The sequence below is a fragment of the Lycorma delicatula genome, chromosome 10 (genome assembly GCF_047948215.1).
Source record: "Lycorma delicatula isolate Av1 chromosome 10, ASM4794821v1, whole genome shotgun sequence".
NCBI classification, from domain to species: domain Eukaryota; kingdom Metazoa; phylum Arthropoda; class Insecta; order Hemiptera; family Fulgoridae; genus Lycorma; species Lycorma delicatula.
Window position 1 is genome coordinate 87,825,239 of NC_134464.1, and position 14,962 is coordinate 87,840,200.

The following is a 14,962-nucleotide window of genomic DNA, read 5'->3' on the forward strand; positions in this document are numbered from 1 at the left end:
AAAAGCATTGGTATCCACGATCTAGTCTCCAAATCCTAATAAAATTTACCACTTTTTTTAGGATATGAACCTGAGTATTCTCGACTTCCAAATCAGCTAATTTACGACGACGAGTTTACCATTATACCAACCTTTTTACACTTTTTTTTTTTGTTTGATAAGTAATTTATATTTGAAAGTGTTATTCGTGAAATAATACTTTGAGTCCCTGACGATCACAGTTTGTAAGACAGCTGCATGATTCTAGCAAATTAAATTTGAAAGAAAAGTTGAATTTTATTTCTACACTTTTTGAAGCTATAGTTCTTTTGTCGCGTTAGGAGTAACTGATCACAGTGTATTTTCAGCAAGTTACGGAAGTTGCACGCGCCGATGTAACACACCATGAAGATTTGTGCAGGCCCAAGCGGATCAGTTTGCAGTGTCTACTTCAGTCAGTCGTTCAATGCGATTAAGTGATTAGCACATGTTGTAAACATAACAGAAATCGTAATAAATATATATTTATATACACGAATTTCTGAAGACGGATATTTTAAACTGTGAATACTGTTGTTCATATCCATAAAACTTTATTTATATTGCAGCGTACATTTTTTTTTCTGAAAATTGTTTATCAAGATTTGAGAGTTATATTTATGTAAGTATTATTTTTTACGAGTAAAATTATATTTTTTAATGACAGAAAATAGCACACATCAGATAAAATTTTGATTTTGCATAAATAATTTTAAATTTACCAAAAACAAATTTTTTTATAAAATACACTTTTATAAAATAAAACTATTTGTATCATATTTTTATGTGATAAGCCGTTGATAACCCTCTTGCCTATTCAGTCTTCATCCGAAGAATTAATGGAGCTAAACTAATCGAAATATATTCGATGAACTTTGTTTTATATGACAACAAATATTTCAATACTTCATAAACTGTATAAAATAAACATTATTTAATTTAATTTAGGTGTTATTTATTCATGGAATTTAATGTCGTCTATCGATCGTTTGACTCGGTTCAAATTGGTTTGAATGCGTAAAAAAATTATTTTTTTATTCACGCCAACGTAGCACTTCTTATGTGCGTACATTAGTACATACAAGCTTTTTTATTATGATTTTTAGAAGAAATGTTTGTCACTGGAAGCATTTTGTTATTTTTAAAAAATATAGTATACTGATTTGGGAATGTTACAAAATTTAATGGGAAACTGTATTGTATTACAATTTTTATTTGTAGGCGGGTGGGATAATTTTTAGTAGTGAGCGGTAGGTACTTATTGTACTCGTATGTTTATTACATCTATAAATTACTGAATTTTATTTTCGAGTTTATTTGGCTTTTTTTATAAAACTGAAACTTTTTCGATGGCTTACGTTATTCAGTTTTTAAAATAAAGTAAGATTAAAAACACCGGGCAGGTTTTTCTTGTACGGGATTACCATAAACTGATTTATAATTACTGGAGTTTATTACCCTGATTTTATGCTAGGTTTCTCATTGTACAGGATTACACATAACAGGCATACTTTTTTTAACGAAACATGTTTTAGTAAAATCTTCATTCGATTTACACGATTGAAATCATTCCAGCGTTGCGTTATTTCTTCCAGATTATTACTTTCTCTATTAAAAGTTAATTTTTGGCGATTGCTAGTTCAGGATGCAAAATATGTTTAAACTATTAACACAAATTTGAAATCCATTCCCTTTTATTCATTTTTAAAAATTAATTTAAAGATATATTTTAGATAGAAAATTAAATCAAAAAAAAAAAAAAAAAATATAGCTAACACCTATACTAAGATATAAAGAAGAGGTGGGTTTTTGTTTGTTCGGTATAAACGAAAATACTACTCGATCAATCGCAACCAAATTTTTACCCATATTTCTTGGCATACCTGAGCAGTTTTTTTTAGATATATTTCATTTGGAAAAAATCACGAAAAATCAATCGATCAAATTCTTTATAATTTTTAGGATACATTCGTATTATACCATGGAAGGATTTAAGCCACAGACTGAGGCTTTAGCTTCCTTGAAAGTTAAAATATTAAAAATATTCATTATTTCATCCTCCCCCCCTCAATAGAGGTGAGTTGTAAATTAAAGATATTCATTAAGGAAAAAATATTAATCCTTTTACTGTATTTTTCGTCGTCAAAGGTGTGTGTAATTTAGTTAGCGTAGATGCTACTATCATTCTGTCTTTTGTAATTTAGTTTCTTTTTCAGGTTTCTATAAAGCCTGGATACTTTAATTGTTATTATCAGTATTACCCTCACAAACATGAGAATAATGAACAGTGCAGGGTCCAGAGGGCGGTGTGCTCCGGATAGACGGGAATGGCGACCGAAGCGAGTTCTGCGGGTGTCCAAGGCGCTGTCCCCCTGAAAGACGGTAATGGCGAGCGAAGCAAGCTCTGCGTCCTTGGGGTAGCCTCCGTGGCCCCTGAAGGCCCTGAGGAGTCGGTAAGGTGGCTCTGGGGTTCGCCTAGGCCGACCTGGGCGCTGAGGGTTCAGGTTCTGGCTAGACGGGCCGGATAATTTTTTAATAAATATCTTTTTTTAATGGGGTACCGGAAATTTTACCTTTCTGTAAACAAAACGCTTTGTATGATTTAAAGATTAAGGATAAATTATAACAAAAAAATTCAAGCGATGAAACTCAGCTGTATAAAACTTTCAACGAAACTTTTTTTATAATTTTTAACAGTTCCTCCTGTTTTCCTGTCGGGATAAAAGTTTATTTTGTAATTCACTTATTGATATATATTTTGGGAAATTTATAGGAAATGAGAATTGGAGGAAATTGGAAAAAAAATAGAGTTTAACATAATTTACAAATAATCCAAAATCCTTTCCAGATAATAGATGAGATTCGGTACTGGTGGATAATTCAGTCTATTAATTTCTAAAATAACTACTAGTTTTTACAGAATTCACGAATGTTAAATTTAAATCTACATCAACATTTTGTTTTTCTTTCAAACGATAAATTTTCAATTTAGTTATCTGTAAAAAAATAGGTAAAAAAAAAATCAATCGTTTTTGATTTTATTATACAAACAATTTGTTAAATGTCGGATACCTTTGTCACAATTTTTTTTTTATGATTAAACGTAGAATATTACAATTCTTTCTGTATGTAAAAGTCGATAGTGGAATTAATTTAATCATGAAAACCTCCATTCAGTGCTTTGAAGACCATCTTTATTTTGATTATGCATAGGCTATGGTGTACGTACATCCACGCGTACGAATGTGTAAGTTGCATGTTTCGTCTATCGCTATTCTGATTAATTTTTAAACTGTTTACTCAGTACCGCTATTTTCGAATTTCAGATTCATATAACGTTTATTAATTAAAAATTATTTTCCATTAGGAAATATTCACAAAGTAGAAAACAGATATACGTTTTTATATTAAACCGTATGAAATGGATTCAGAATACAATAAACTTTATTAAACATGTATTTATTCATGACCAAGAACGAAGAGCATTTTATAAATGTGTATTTAAAGAGATGTCATATTTTTTACTAGCATGACTGTGAGAGAAACTTCAATAAATGTTTGACCGATTTAGATAGAGCGAATGCGGTGAATGTTATAAAACGTTTTGACGTAAATTTTAGCTCTCTACAACTACATTGCCGTTTCAGATGGCTGGGAATCCGCAAGTTTACTGGTATTTTACAATTTAATACTAGTAAAGAGGAAACAAAATGTAATTGTGTTTCTGCTTATATATATATATGTATTACTTTTAAAGCACACCGTACGTTGAAAGATATTATTTTTTAAACAAGATCATAATTTAAAAATATAAATGTAAACATTTGAATTAACGTACAAAGCTATTTATTTAGTTCATAAAAACCAAAGTTCAAAGACTTGTGCTGGTACATGGAAGTTGGCGATTCATAAAATTATTGTTATACACGTATGTGTTACCCAAAAAAATTACAGTGAAATTGTAAACCGTACGGTAAGAGTCGCAGATATAATTTCTTCCGCTCAAAAAAAAAAAATTTCTCTAATATAAATAAAACTGTTTTTAACACAACGATACTGATATCAAAAAGGTAAGACGCTACATTTTTATTATGAAAATCTGTTATTAATTTAGAATTTTCTTTTTAAAAAAAATACATGTTAAATATATGTAATAGACATATACATTAATAGATAATAAACAATGTTTAAGCGTTCCATATAATAAGAAAATTTGTTACAAAGCTCTTATTCTCTCTTAAAGCTCGATTTCATTTACTAAACAACGAATAATCATAAGAATTTTATTATTTCTGTAAAAATATGTATTAAAAGAAAATTTAATATATTAGTAGTATAATTTCATTGAAATTTTATTAAAGTAAATTATCAAGTTTTTGTACACCACCTAGTACTATCAAGTACTGCTTTCTAGCGACGCGATTCGTAAAGGTACATTAAAAAATGAATAAAATGACATATTCGAGTCCCGCGGTTCATCATATTGAAAAAAAAAAGTCTAATACAATTTGAGGTATTTTTTGAAAGTATTCTTTATTACCAATCTAATTGAACTGAAATATAATGTTTTCACGCTTATTATATTTCCCCGTTTTCATTTCACTGTTAGGTTAGGTCACGTTTAGTACTACTGTAAACGTAGTTCGTTGATCTCCATGTTCCTATACTACTTTCTTTTCTCTCTTTTTCCTGTTTAACCTTCGGGAATTACCGTTCAGGTATTACTTCGAAGATGATATGTATGAGTGTAAATGAAGTGTAGTCTTGTACAGTCTCAGTTCGACCGTTCGTGAGATGTGTGGTTAATTGAAATCTAATCACCAAAGAACACCGGTATCCACGATGTAATATTCAAATCCTTATAAAAGTAACTGCCTTCAATAGGACTTGAACGCTGTAACTCTCGACTTCCAAATCGGCTAATTTGGGAGGACGCATTCACCACAGTCCAACCCGGCGGGTTGTGATCCTATCCTACTAAAGGGAATTTGTATGTGTATGCTTCCCCGTTAGCTGAGAATATTCTTACATGATCGAACATACTGACCGTCAAAAAATCATGATTTATTTTTTCTTAAATGTTTATAAACAATAGGTAAGAAGCAACACCAACAAATAAGAGCAAAAAGAAAGAACCTGTTTACATGATTGAACAAATATACTGTCCGTCAAGTAATCGTACATTTCTTAAATGTCTATAAACAATAAATAACAACGGTAATAATAATTATAAAATAAGTAAATTTTACTACCGTAATTCATTCATTTAATATCGTAGCGGTTCTTAAAATACAACTATTTTTTATAGCCGGCCGAGTTCGAATCCCGGCCAGGCGTGGCATTTTTCACACGTTAAAAAAATTGACATTCATCTCATCCTCTGAAGCAGTACCTGATCGGTGGACCCGTAGGTAAAAAAAACAAAAAAAAAAACACTATTTTCGATAAAAATAAATCTATTTGATCTGAATCACAGCATCTGCGATTTGATTGAGATTATTAGACTGGAGCGAAAAAATAATGGGTGAAAACGGGCGAAAAATAGTCAAATTGCATAATTTCTCCTATGGACAACTCATTTAGCTGATACCCGATTTCAAATTTATTAGATTTCTTTAATATCATTAAACATATTTTATATTAAAGAACAAGATTTTCCTTATACAGAAAGTATAGAAATACATTTCTAAAATATTGTTTGCTCGATCTTTTTTAATTTAAAATCGATTTCCAAAATAGTTTCTATTTATATTTCATAATTTATTTGACGGACAATAAATTAAAAAAAAAAAAATCATTATTTAAAACAATTAATAGTGTATCTGAAAAAAAAATATTTGTCTTGAGTGAAGCCGGGAAAGTTATACAATCCTGCCGACTTTTTCCTGTGATAGTGTTAAACCTTCTAGAACCCAAAAAAACCAAAAATTAGGATGGAAGTATTCCGGATGTTAATCATCACGTGTTCAGTGTTCTCTAAATTATGTGTCCTCTAAATTATCTTATATATATTCACAACTACAGGGCCGATTTTGTCCAAATTATATCAGATTACTTCTATATATGGGGCATTGGTGCCATTAAATTTTTAACTTCGAAGGTCTAAGGTGTGAGGCTATAGAGCAAGGTCACCTTCAGTATTTCGAGATTTCCCCTAATTAAGGTCATATCTTTCTTAGACGCATTTGTTAACAATTAAAAAATATCAGTTTTTATGAAAATCATTTTTGCAAAATCGCAACCGCACCTCAAAAAATGCTGTTGTAATCGTCTACTATGTTATGACGTCACAGGTGAGCGGTAAAATTGAATAAATGTATAATATTTAAAGTGAAAAGTAACTCGGTCTGGCCTGGTTTTAAATTCCGTCGCACGGTTGTGTCTCTGTATCTGGTGCGTTAAGCCTCGCGGCTACACCAGTCTGGTGTAGCCGCGAGGCTACATCAATCGTACCAGTGAATTTGTTCTACGTAAGATGTGAAATTACGTTAGTTTAGTTAGAACCGATAGTAACGCCACACCCGCGCGAATTAAATACGGTAGGCGCGAAATCGAATTAAATAAACGAAAAAATACTATATTTACATCAAATTATAAATATTTTTAATTAATTTGTATGTGTATGTGAGTGTAAGCCGTGCATCAGCAACAACTTACACGTGTCAGTTTTTTCAAATATAGTGTATCTCCAAATTTATAAACGTTAAATTTATGGCGATGTTCTACGTAATTTAAGTAGTTCAAATTAAAAAAAAAATTATGTTATTGTATATTAGCTTACTGTGTTATTATATTTAAATATAAATATATACTTAGTAGAATTCATTGTAACGTTTGAAGAAAATAAGTTTGATAATATTTATAAATTAATTTAACTATCTATAACTTACCGATCTATTTTTAGTATGTTTGATGATAAATACTCAAGTAATAATATTGATCGTATTGACGTAATCTGAGCTTATTCGCATTTATTGTGATAATATGATAAAACAATCTTTTTTATAAATAACACTCACTGAACTCCGATTTTTCTTAATAATTTTAAAAATAAATCATTTCAATTTTGTTTTAAATACACTATGTACGCCTAAATAATTATAAATATACATTTATTATACTTTTTACTTTAATAATAATATTAACTCACGTTTGTGTTAAAAGATGACTAGCTTAGCTAAGCTACGAACTAACTGGAAGAAATATGAAAATACAGTAATTGTTTTAATAACAAAACGTACAGACGTATGTACACATTCTCGCACGCATACTTCTATGAGTGTTTGTATTATATATAATTACATTAATATTTTATAGTGACTAGGAAATAAAAAAAAATTACTGTAATAACAATACAGAACTGAATGTATAGCAGTTTTTAGAAGACTGTAATTTACAAATATATATTCAAGGTTGACTATAAAAATTCCCGTTGATTCATTTTAATGGAGAATGACAACTGATGAACGTCTGTTTCATTTTTTACTTTTTTTTATTATTTCATTTGAATAATGTTATCAATCTGTTTTTTTTATCAGCCTCATTAAAAAAAAGAAACATTTTAAATTAATTCTATCTAAGAATATTAATGTTTTTATTTTCAGTTCTCATTTCAAATCTGATCTGTTTTAAATTTATAAAATATTTTTTTAAATGGTTATAGAAATTAAAAAAAAAAAAAAATAATACAACGCAATTTCTGACCACTATCATCTTATTCACATTTATATTAATGATGTATTCGATTTCTGAATCATGAATCCTAACAAATGAGAGAGTGCTGAAATTTTGTTTAAGTTTAAAAGAAGTGATTCATACAGTGTGATATGAAATCGGATGAACTGTTCAGATACTACATTGATATAAATATCAGGACCGATAGAAAGGTAAATATTGTTTTGTTAATAATATTTTTACTTTTCCGTCTAGATAGCGTTACAACAACGTTATATTTCTAGAAGAAAATATTGTAATCGGTCCGATTTGGCATTTGCGGTTTTCAACGGATCATGACCTAAGGAATCCAAAAAAACCGGATGGAAATTTTCCGCATGTCAATGTTCGTACGTAAATGTGTTCGGTGTTGGTCTCCATATCAACTTATATCACCTGAACTACGAAACCGATTTTGATGAACAAACTTGATCAGATTACTTCTATATATGAGGCATTGATGCCGTTAAATTTTCATCCAAAAGGTCAAGGGGGTTAGGCTGTCACGCTAAGTATCACTAGATTTTAATAACGTTTGTTATTAATTAGAAAATAACAATATTTGCAAAAAAACGTATTTGAAAAATCGCACCCCTTCAGCAAAAAATGCTCTAAACTATGGTATGTTGTCACGTCAAAATTGAGCGATATAATTAAATAAATGAATAATATTTAAAGCGTAAAAACGTAACTCGGTCTGGCTGCGTCTCGAACTAGATCACCCGGTCCACTCAGTACCTGATGCGTTAAGCCTAGGAGTTACATCAGTCTGTCGAACGAACAAGCGAAATCTTTTCTATATTAGTTGTGAAACTGAATTTGTTTACTTAGTGGCGACCGTGGCCGCAAGTACCGCCACACCGGCTAGAATTAAATCGGTATGAGCGCGCGCTTTAGTTGAATCATTGAATTAAATATACGAAAATTTATTATCTTTAAAGAAAATTAAAAATATTTTTAATTAAATTGAGCGTGTAAGCCGTGCATCAGAAAAAACCGTATTATCAGCTTTCTTTTATTGTAACAAATATTAAATTAAACTTTTCTTTATCCTTATCTTTAACTGCTTAACTGTACTGTTGGAACGGGTCACCTATTCGGCTTTTCTGTTTTCCTTTGTTTTGGGTTGAAGCATTTTCATTTCACCACAACGGTTTACTATTTTGAATTTTCTAAACGTATCTTAAACATTAAGAAGCTGGGTTAGCTTTAAGTTATTTGTGTATTTATTACCTGTCTTTATGTTTCTCGGTGATTTTCTTAATTTCTATAATCGCTATCTCAATTTCTTTGCAATATACGAGTACCACATAATTTTTAATGTGTTTTACCCTGTATTTTGAAAACGATGAATAACGTTTACATTTTTTGATTTTATACAGCCCCACCGCTGTATAAGTCGATGTTAGCTAATATTCTCTTATAAGCAAATAAATATTTTATAGAAGGATAAATATTATTATTATTTCTGTTATCGTATCAAATATTGTATTTTTCTTTGTTCTGAAGGGCTTAGCAGTTCCAACGTAACGGGTCTATCGGGTCGATGGGTCTCTTCATTATTTGCTTACAAAATAAAAACATATTTTATATCGGGTGTTGAAAAAGGAATATCGAAGTTTTAATTTGTTATAATATCTCTTGGATGAGGTATACGGTATTTATTTAAGGCTAGAATCAAAGAGCAAGAAAACAGTTTTATTTGCGCGCGTGGACATAGAATGATTCCCTTTCTTGCTGCTTCATTGCGCCAGTAGCAAACATGGCGACACTTGAACACAAAGAACCTTCTTTATTTTTCAGTTTAATAAATGTGAATCTTTAGTTACATTTTAACGTACGTTACGTAGAAAGTTAAATTGTGATCTCTAAGTGACAATAAGATTCGATGTTGTCATAATTAGTTTGCAACGACCCGAAGTTTATATAAAGAGTAGAGTACAGTAGGTCGGAGGTGTTATCGGCATACACGATAAATATTACAATTCGAATATAAACAATTACCATTATTTGGATTTGAACCTGAGAACTCTCGACTTCGAACAGCTGATTTACGATTACGAATTTACCGCTTACAAATTCGGCGGGTTTTTCCTTTTTATTCATTTTCACGGAATTCGTTACAACTGCGTCGGTAAGAGGCGACGAAGTCAACGAACTACGTTTACAGTTCTAAACATGACCTAACCTAACAGTGAAATGAAAATGGGAATAAAGTAAATAAGCGGGAAAACATTATATTTTAATTCAGTTAGATTAGTAATAAAAAATACTTTTAAAAAAATACCTCGAATTTTCTTAGACATCGTATTTTTTTTTTACATTTGATGAACCGCGGGACTCGAATACGTTATTTTATTCACTTTTTAATGTACCTTTACGAATCGCGCCGCTGCATAGCAATACTTGATAATACTAGTTAGCGTACAAAAACTGATAATGTACTTGAAATAGTAAAATTTAAAAGAAAATGTACTACAGCTTGTTTTAATAGTAAATGTTGTAAATGAAAGTACTAGAGATAAAACAAGTTTTTTTAACTCCCATCGCTTCTTTAAAAAAAAAAAAATAATAAAAGTATTAGTTTACAAGAGATTTTACTAGTTTTATTAAAAAAAGGAATAAATAAAACAGAAATAATATCGATTTTATCAATCGAATTTGACCATAAAAATCGAGGGTTACACTTACAAAGTAATAAGTGCAATATTACATCACGGATATTCGATTCGTAAAGGTAACTATACTGGTTTTATTAAAAAGGAAAAATATGATACGAATTGAATGATATGACTGTCAACAAAAAAAAAATTAGCCGTGAAATTAAATTTGTTTGTTCTAAGGCAATAAATTTTAATAGTAAATCCATAAGATAATCAGTAATTCATAAAAAAATAAAAGAATAATCTAACAAAGCGCACAGAAATAAAAAAAAAAATTATAAACCGTACGGTAAGAGTATTGCAGATATCATTTCTTCCGCTCAAAAAACAAAAATTTCTGTAATATAAATAAAACCGTTTTTAACAAAACGATACTGATATCAGAAAATGTGACACTGTATTTCTATTATCAAAATCTGTTATTAATTTAGAATTTTCTTTAAAATGTACTTGTTAAATATGTGTAATAGACAATAATAGATATATAATAGTAGATAATAAACAAAGTTTAAGCGTTCCATATAACAAGAAAAAAAAAGGAAAATTTATTACAAAACTCTTACCGGCCCGATTTCATTTACATGTAATACGAGTACGTATCACATTTACAGAAATAATACAATTCTTATCATTATTCGTTGTTTAATAAATAAAATCGGACGGATAAGTTTTGTAATAAATGTTTCTATTTTTTGCTTATTATATGGAACGCTTAAACATTGTTTATTAAATATATTTTTCATTTTTTTTTTTATTTAAAGAAAATTCTAAATTAATAACGGATTTTTATAATAGAAATGTAGGGTCTTACCTTTTTTGATATCAGTATCGTTTTGTTAAAAACAGTTTTATTTATATTACAGAAATTTTTGTTTTTTGAGCGGAAGAAATGATATCTGCGAGACTATTATCGTACGGTTTACAAGTTCATTGTAATTTTTTCTGGATAATACCTTACCTTTTGGAAGTAGACGTTATTTTATTTTATTTTTTTTTACAAAATTACTAATCTTAATATAACTTTAGTTCTCATAATTGTGTAAGTAGTATATCACTAAAAATTCTTGGCTTTCAAAATTAATTTTTCATTGTTAATTTACAACGGAAGTGTTTCACAATACTAAACTATAAAAAATTGCAGTTGTTAGTAAATAGAGGATTTTACTAATAAAAATATATAGAAATATGTTAGTTGCAAAGAAAGAAGATATAGATTTTTATACTAGGACGGAAACACTAGAAAAATGATAGCTCGATAAAGAAGTCATACGAGTATCCGGGCAACAATGTCAACCGCATTGTTAATTTATCAGGAGAGAAAAAAGAGCTGGTTTCATTCAATTGCGTTATGAACATGCGGATGATTCGACCTTGTACTACTGAATATATGAAGTTCACTTGGGGTTCCAGTGAATTTTAATCCGTTGAATAAAGCTAGACGTTAAAAAAATACATGTAGTCCTTTTTATTTTTATTCTTATAAATCCGGTTTCGATAAATATTTTAACAATTATATATTTTAACTGGGAATAAAAAAATTAATAAAATCATGAAACCTTTCAAGCGCGAAATTACCTTGTAGTTCTTTGACTTTTTCTAAGATATATTTTTTTTATTACATAGCGAATTTCTAGCAGTATTGTTCAACTTTCAAGAGATTCACTCACTACAAACAAAAAGGTATGTTCATCTACGTAATAAATAGATTATTACATCGTGTCAGAAAAAAAACCGATAAAATCGTTGAAAAGGCCAAAAGGTTTAATTACTCCAAGATTACATCAAAGATAAGAAAAATATTAAGAAGCTTTTATAATTTTCTAAATCATATAAACTTTTGTTGTTAGTTACTACCTACAAAATTCGATAATAAATTAACAACTTGAATAAATATCGATACAAATAGTTAATCTATTTCTAAAGCATCTTTATACCAAATTCAGTTAGCTTATACAGTTTTTTTCTTGTTTAATTCTCCGGGACCACCGTTAGGTATTGCTTCAGAGAATGAGATGAATGATTTGTAACGTGTATGAAAAATGCCATGCCTGACCGGAATTCGAATCCGGGACCTCCGGTTGGAAGGCCGAGACTCTACCACTCGCGCCACAAAGGCTGGCTAGTTTATAGAACTCGAGTAAACAAACTGCGCGTACGAGTATTCAGGCGGTCGATATACAAGATCTCGTGTAAAATTCATGATGCATATCAAATAAATTACGCGCCGTTAATATTAAGTAACCGCGCGTTATAGTACTTTAAAAAATTATACATATATTTTAAATTTAAATAAATCGATTATATGGTGACAAATAAGTTTTTTTGGTTGTTCCGTAAAAACATATGTATATATTATGCGTTTAATTAAGTTATTTTACGTTAAACATAAAAATGGCGTTTCTTACCCCAATTTATTGGTTTTCATCCCAGATCTGTCAAAGTCTGCTAAAGGTACGGTTCTGGGACCTTCTTTCTTTTTCCTGTTTACCCTCCGGGAATTACCGTTCGGGTATTACTTCAGAGGACGAATGAGGTTGATATGTACGAGTGTAAATGAAGTGTTGTCATGTACAGTCTCAGTTTGACCGTTCGTGAGATCTGCGGTTAATTAAAACCCGACCACCAAAGAACACCGGTATCCACGATCTGGTATTCAAATCCGCATAAAAGTAACTGCCTTTGCTAGAACTTGAACGCTGGAACTCTCGACTTCGAAATCAGCACCAACTGGGAAGACGCGTTCATCTCTTGACCAACCCGTTTGATCACGGTTCTGGGACCTAGTTTTTTCCGGTAAATAGCAAAAGGAATTACTAATTATGAACCCTAATTAACGACTTAAACATTTTAGAACGACCTCATTTCATCTGGGTAGCTGAAATCCAAGCTAAATCTTTCACTAGCCGTAGCTTGCAAACAAAACATTTTAGGACGTATGTTTATGGTGAACTTTTTCCATTATTTTCAAGAGTCGAATATGTTATGAAAGTCACAGGAGAACTTTGTGGTACATTGTATACATAAGGAAATCTCAATTTAAGTAAATTGTATTTTCGTACTTTTCATACCTCAAAACTCAAAGGAAATTCATTTTCACCCTCTCAACATGCGACCGAAGTAATACCGTACTTTCTTCGAAAAGTCGGTAATCCAACCTTTGTCTACTTTTTTAAAAGTAGATTAGAATATTAATAAATATTTTTAGTTTAGAAAATAAATTTTTTTTCCACCATCCAGAAAAGTCAGTTTTCTAAAAATTTGCAGTTTGACTGATTATTTCGGTACACATGGTGCACGTTTCTAAACCAAATATATATTATTAGTTTGAAAATATTACTTACAGTGATTATTATTCCAATATATTTTCTGTTTTATCTTCAAAGAAACTGCTATTCATTAAATTTTCTGTTTATTCCATTACTGCTTATTACTTCTATTACACATACACACTGAAATGTTAGTACATAACTGGAAATTAATTGTAGTATTTAGTGAGTATGTTTTGAAATAATTATCTATTATAATTATTTCTTTTTTATTTGTCATCCTCTTTTGATAGATAACGAACAGTAAAATTGATAAAGCTGTAAAGATTTGTATAATAACACACTACTTCCTGTCTGCTAAACATTCACTCAACAAGATAAATTTTTAATGAATAAACAAATAAATTATAATCGGTTTATTATATAATTACTGTAAAGAGAAACTCTTTGTATGTAAATTGTACGTAAATTAAAAAAAAATAGTTCAGAATTTGTGATAGGATTAAAACATAACTTTTTTTGTTTCAGATTAATAAATCAACGTATTTACAAAACATTATGAAATTAATTAATTTATTAAAAATATTAATGCAGTATGAATAAAATTAATTTCATATAAAAAAAAAACCGGGGAAAGTTTCGTAACTTCCCAGTAATATGTCCTACTACATTAAGCAATTATTTTAATTAAAATATTCTGATAATAGTTTCCATTTTAAATAAAACTACATTTACTATATTTATCTTTCTATGTTTACTAACTCTTTACTTTTTTCCTTCAGCATTGTTCATAGATGAGGGTTTATTTTTGACTTTCCTGGCATTATAGCTCTAGAGCTACGCTGTAAGAAGGAACGTATGATAATCAGTCAAAAAATGGGGTATAGATTTAAAATGAAAAATGGGGGTAATCGTACTTACGTAGATACGTATGTACAAGTGTTGGCGTCTTAAACTGGATAAACCAATTTTGATGAAAGTTTGTACAGAGACGTGACTATAGTGTAATTTCTTTGTCAAATTTCGGCGTCAGTGTCACCATTGAGTGGGGTAGAACTCGAAAGTTTTAACGGGAAAATTTACCATTAAAAAAAAACTAAAAAAGTTACAAAAGAAAGTAAAATTTGTAAAAATTGTTGTAAAACTGTTGGTCATTACCTACTATATACCATCTACGAACGATCTGTCCAACACGACGCTATTATTGAGGAAATTATTATCGATGCAATTCAGCGCAATCTAGGCGTCAGTACACGCCGTCTTTTTAAGCAGATCGGAGTTTCTCATTCGATGGATTGAAGG

General features: G+C 29.9%; 1 protein-coding gene across 5 annotated transcripts in view; it reads right to left on the minus strand.

Annotated features, from left to right (window-relative positions):
- The window catches only part of LOC142331059 (uncharacterized), a 174,113-nt gene extending 160,243 nt beyond the window's left edge, over window positions 1–13,870 (minus strand). Inside the window, exon 1 of one of the 5 annotated variants that reach the window (XM_075376700.1) lies at window positions 13,736–13,870. The gene's annotated coding sequence lies outside the window, so the exon portion shown is untranslated. Of the gene's footprint in view, window positions 1–6,908; window positions 7,127–7,168; window positions 7,323–13,735 lie in introns of those variants that run through there. The other 4 variants (XM_075376699.1, XM_075376698.1, XM_075376702.1 and 1 more) reach the window with 4 other exon arrangements.
- Window positions 13,871–14,962: the final 1,092 nt, after the last annotated feature.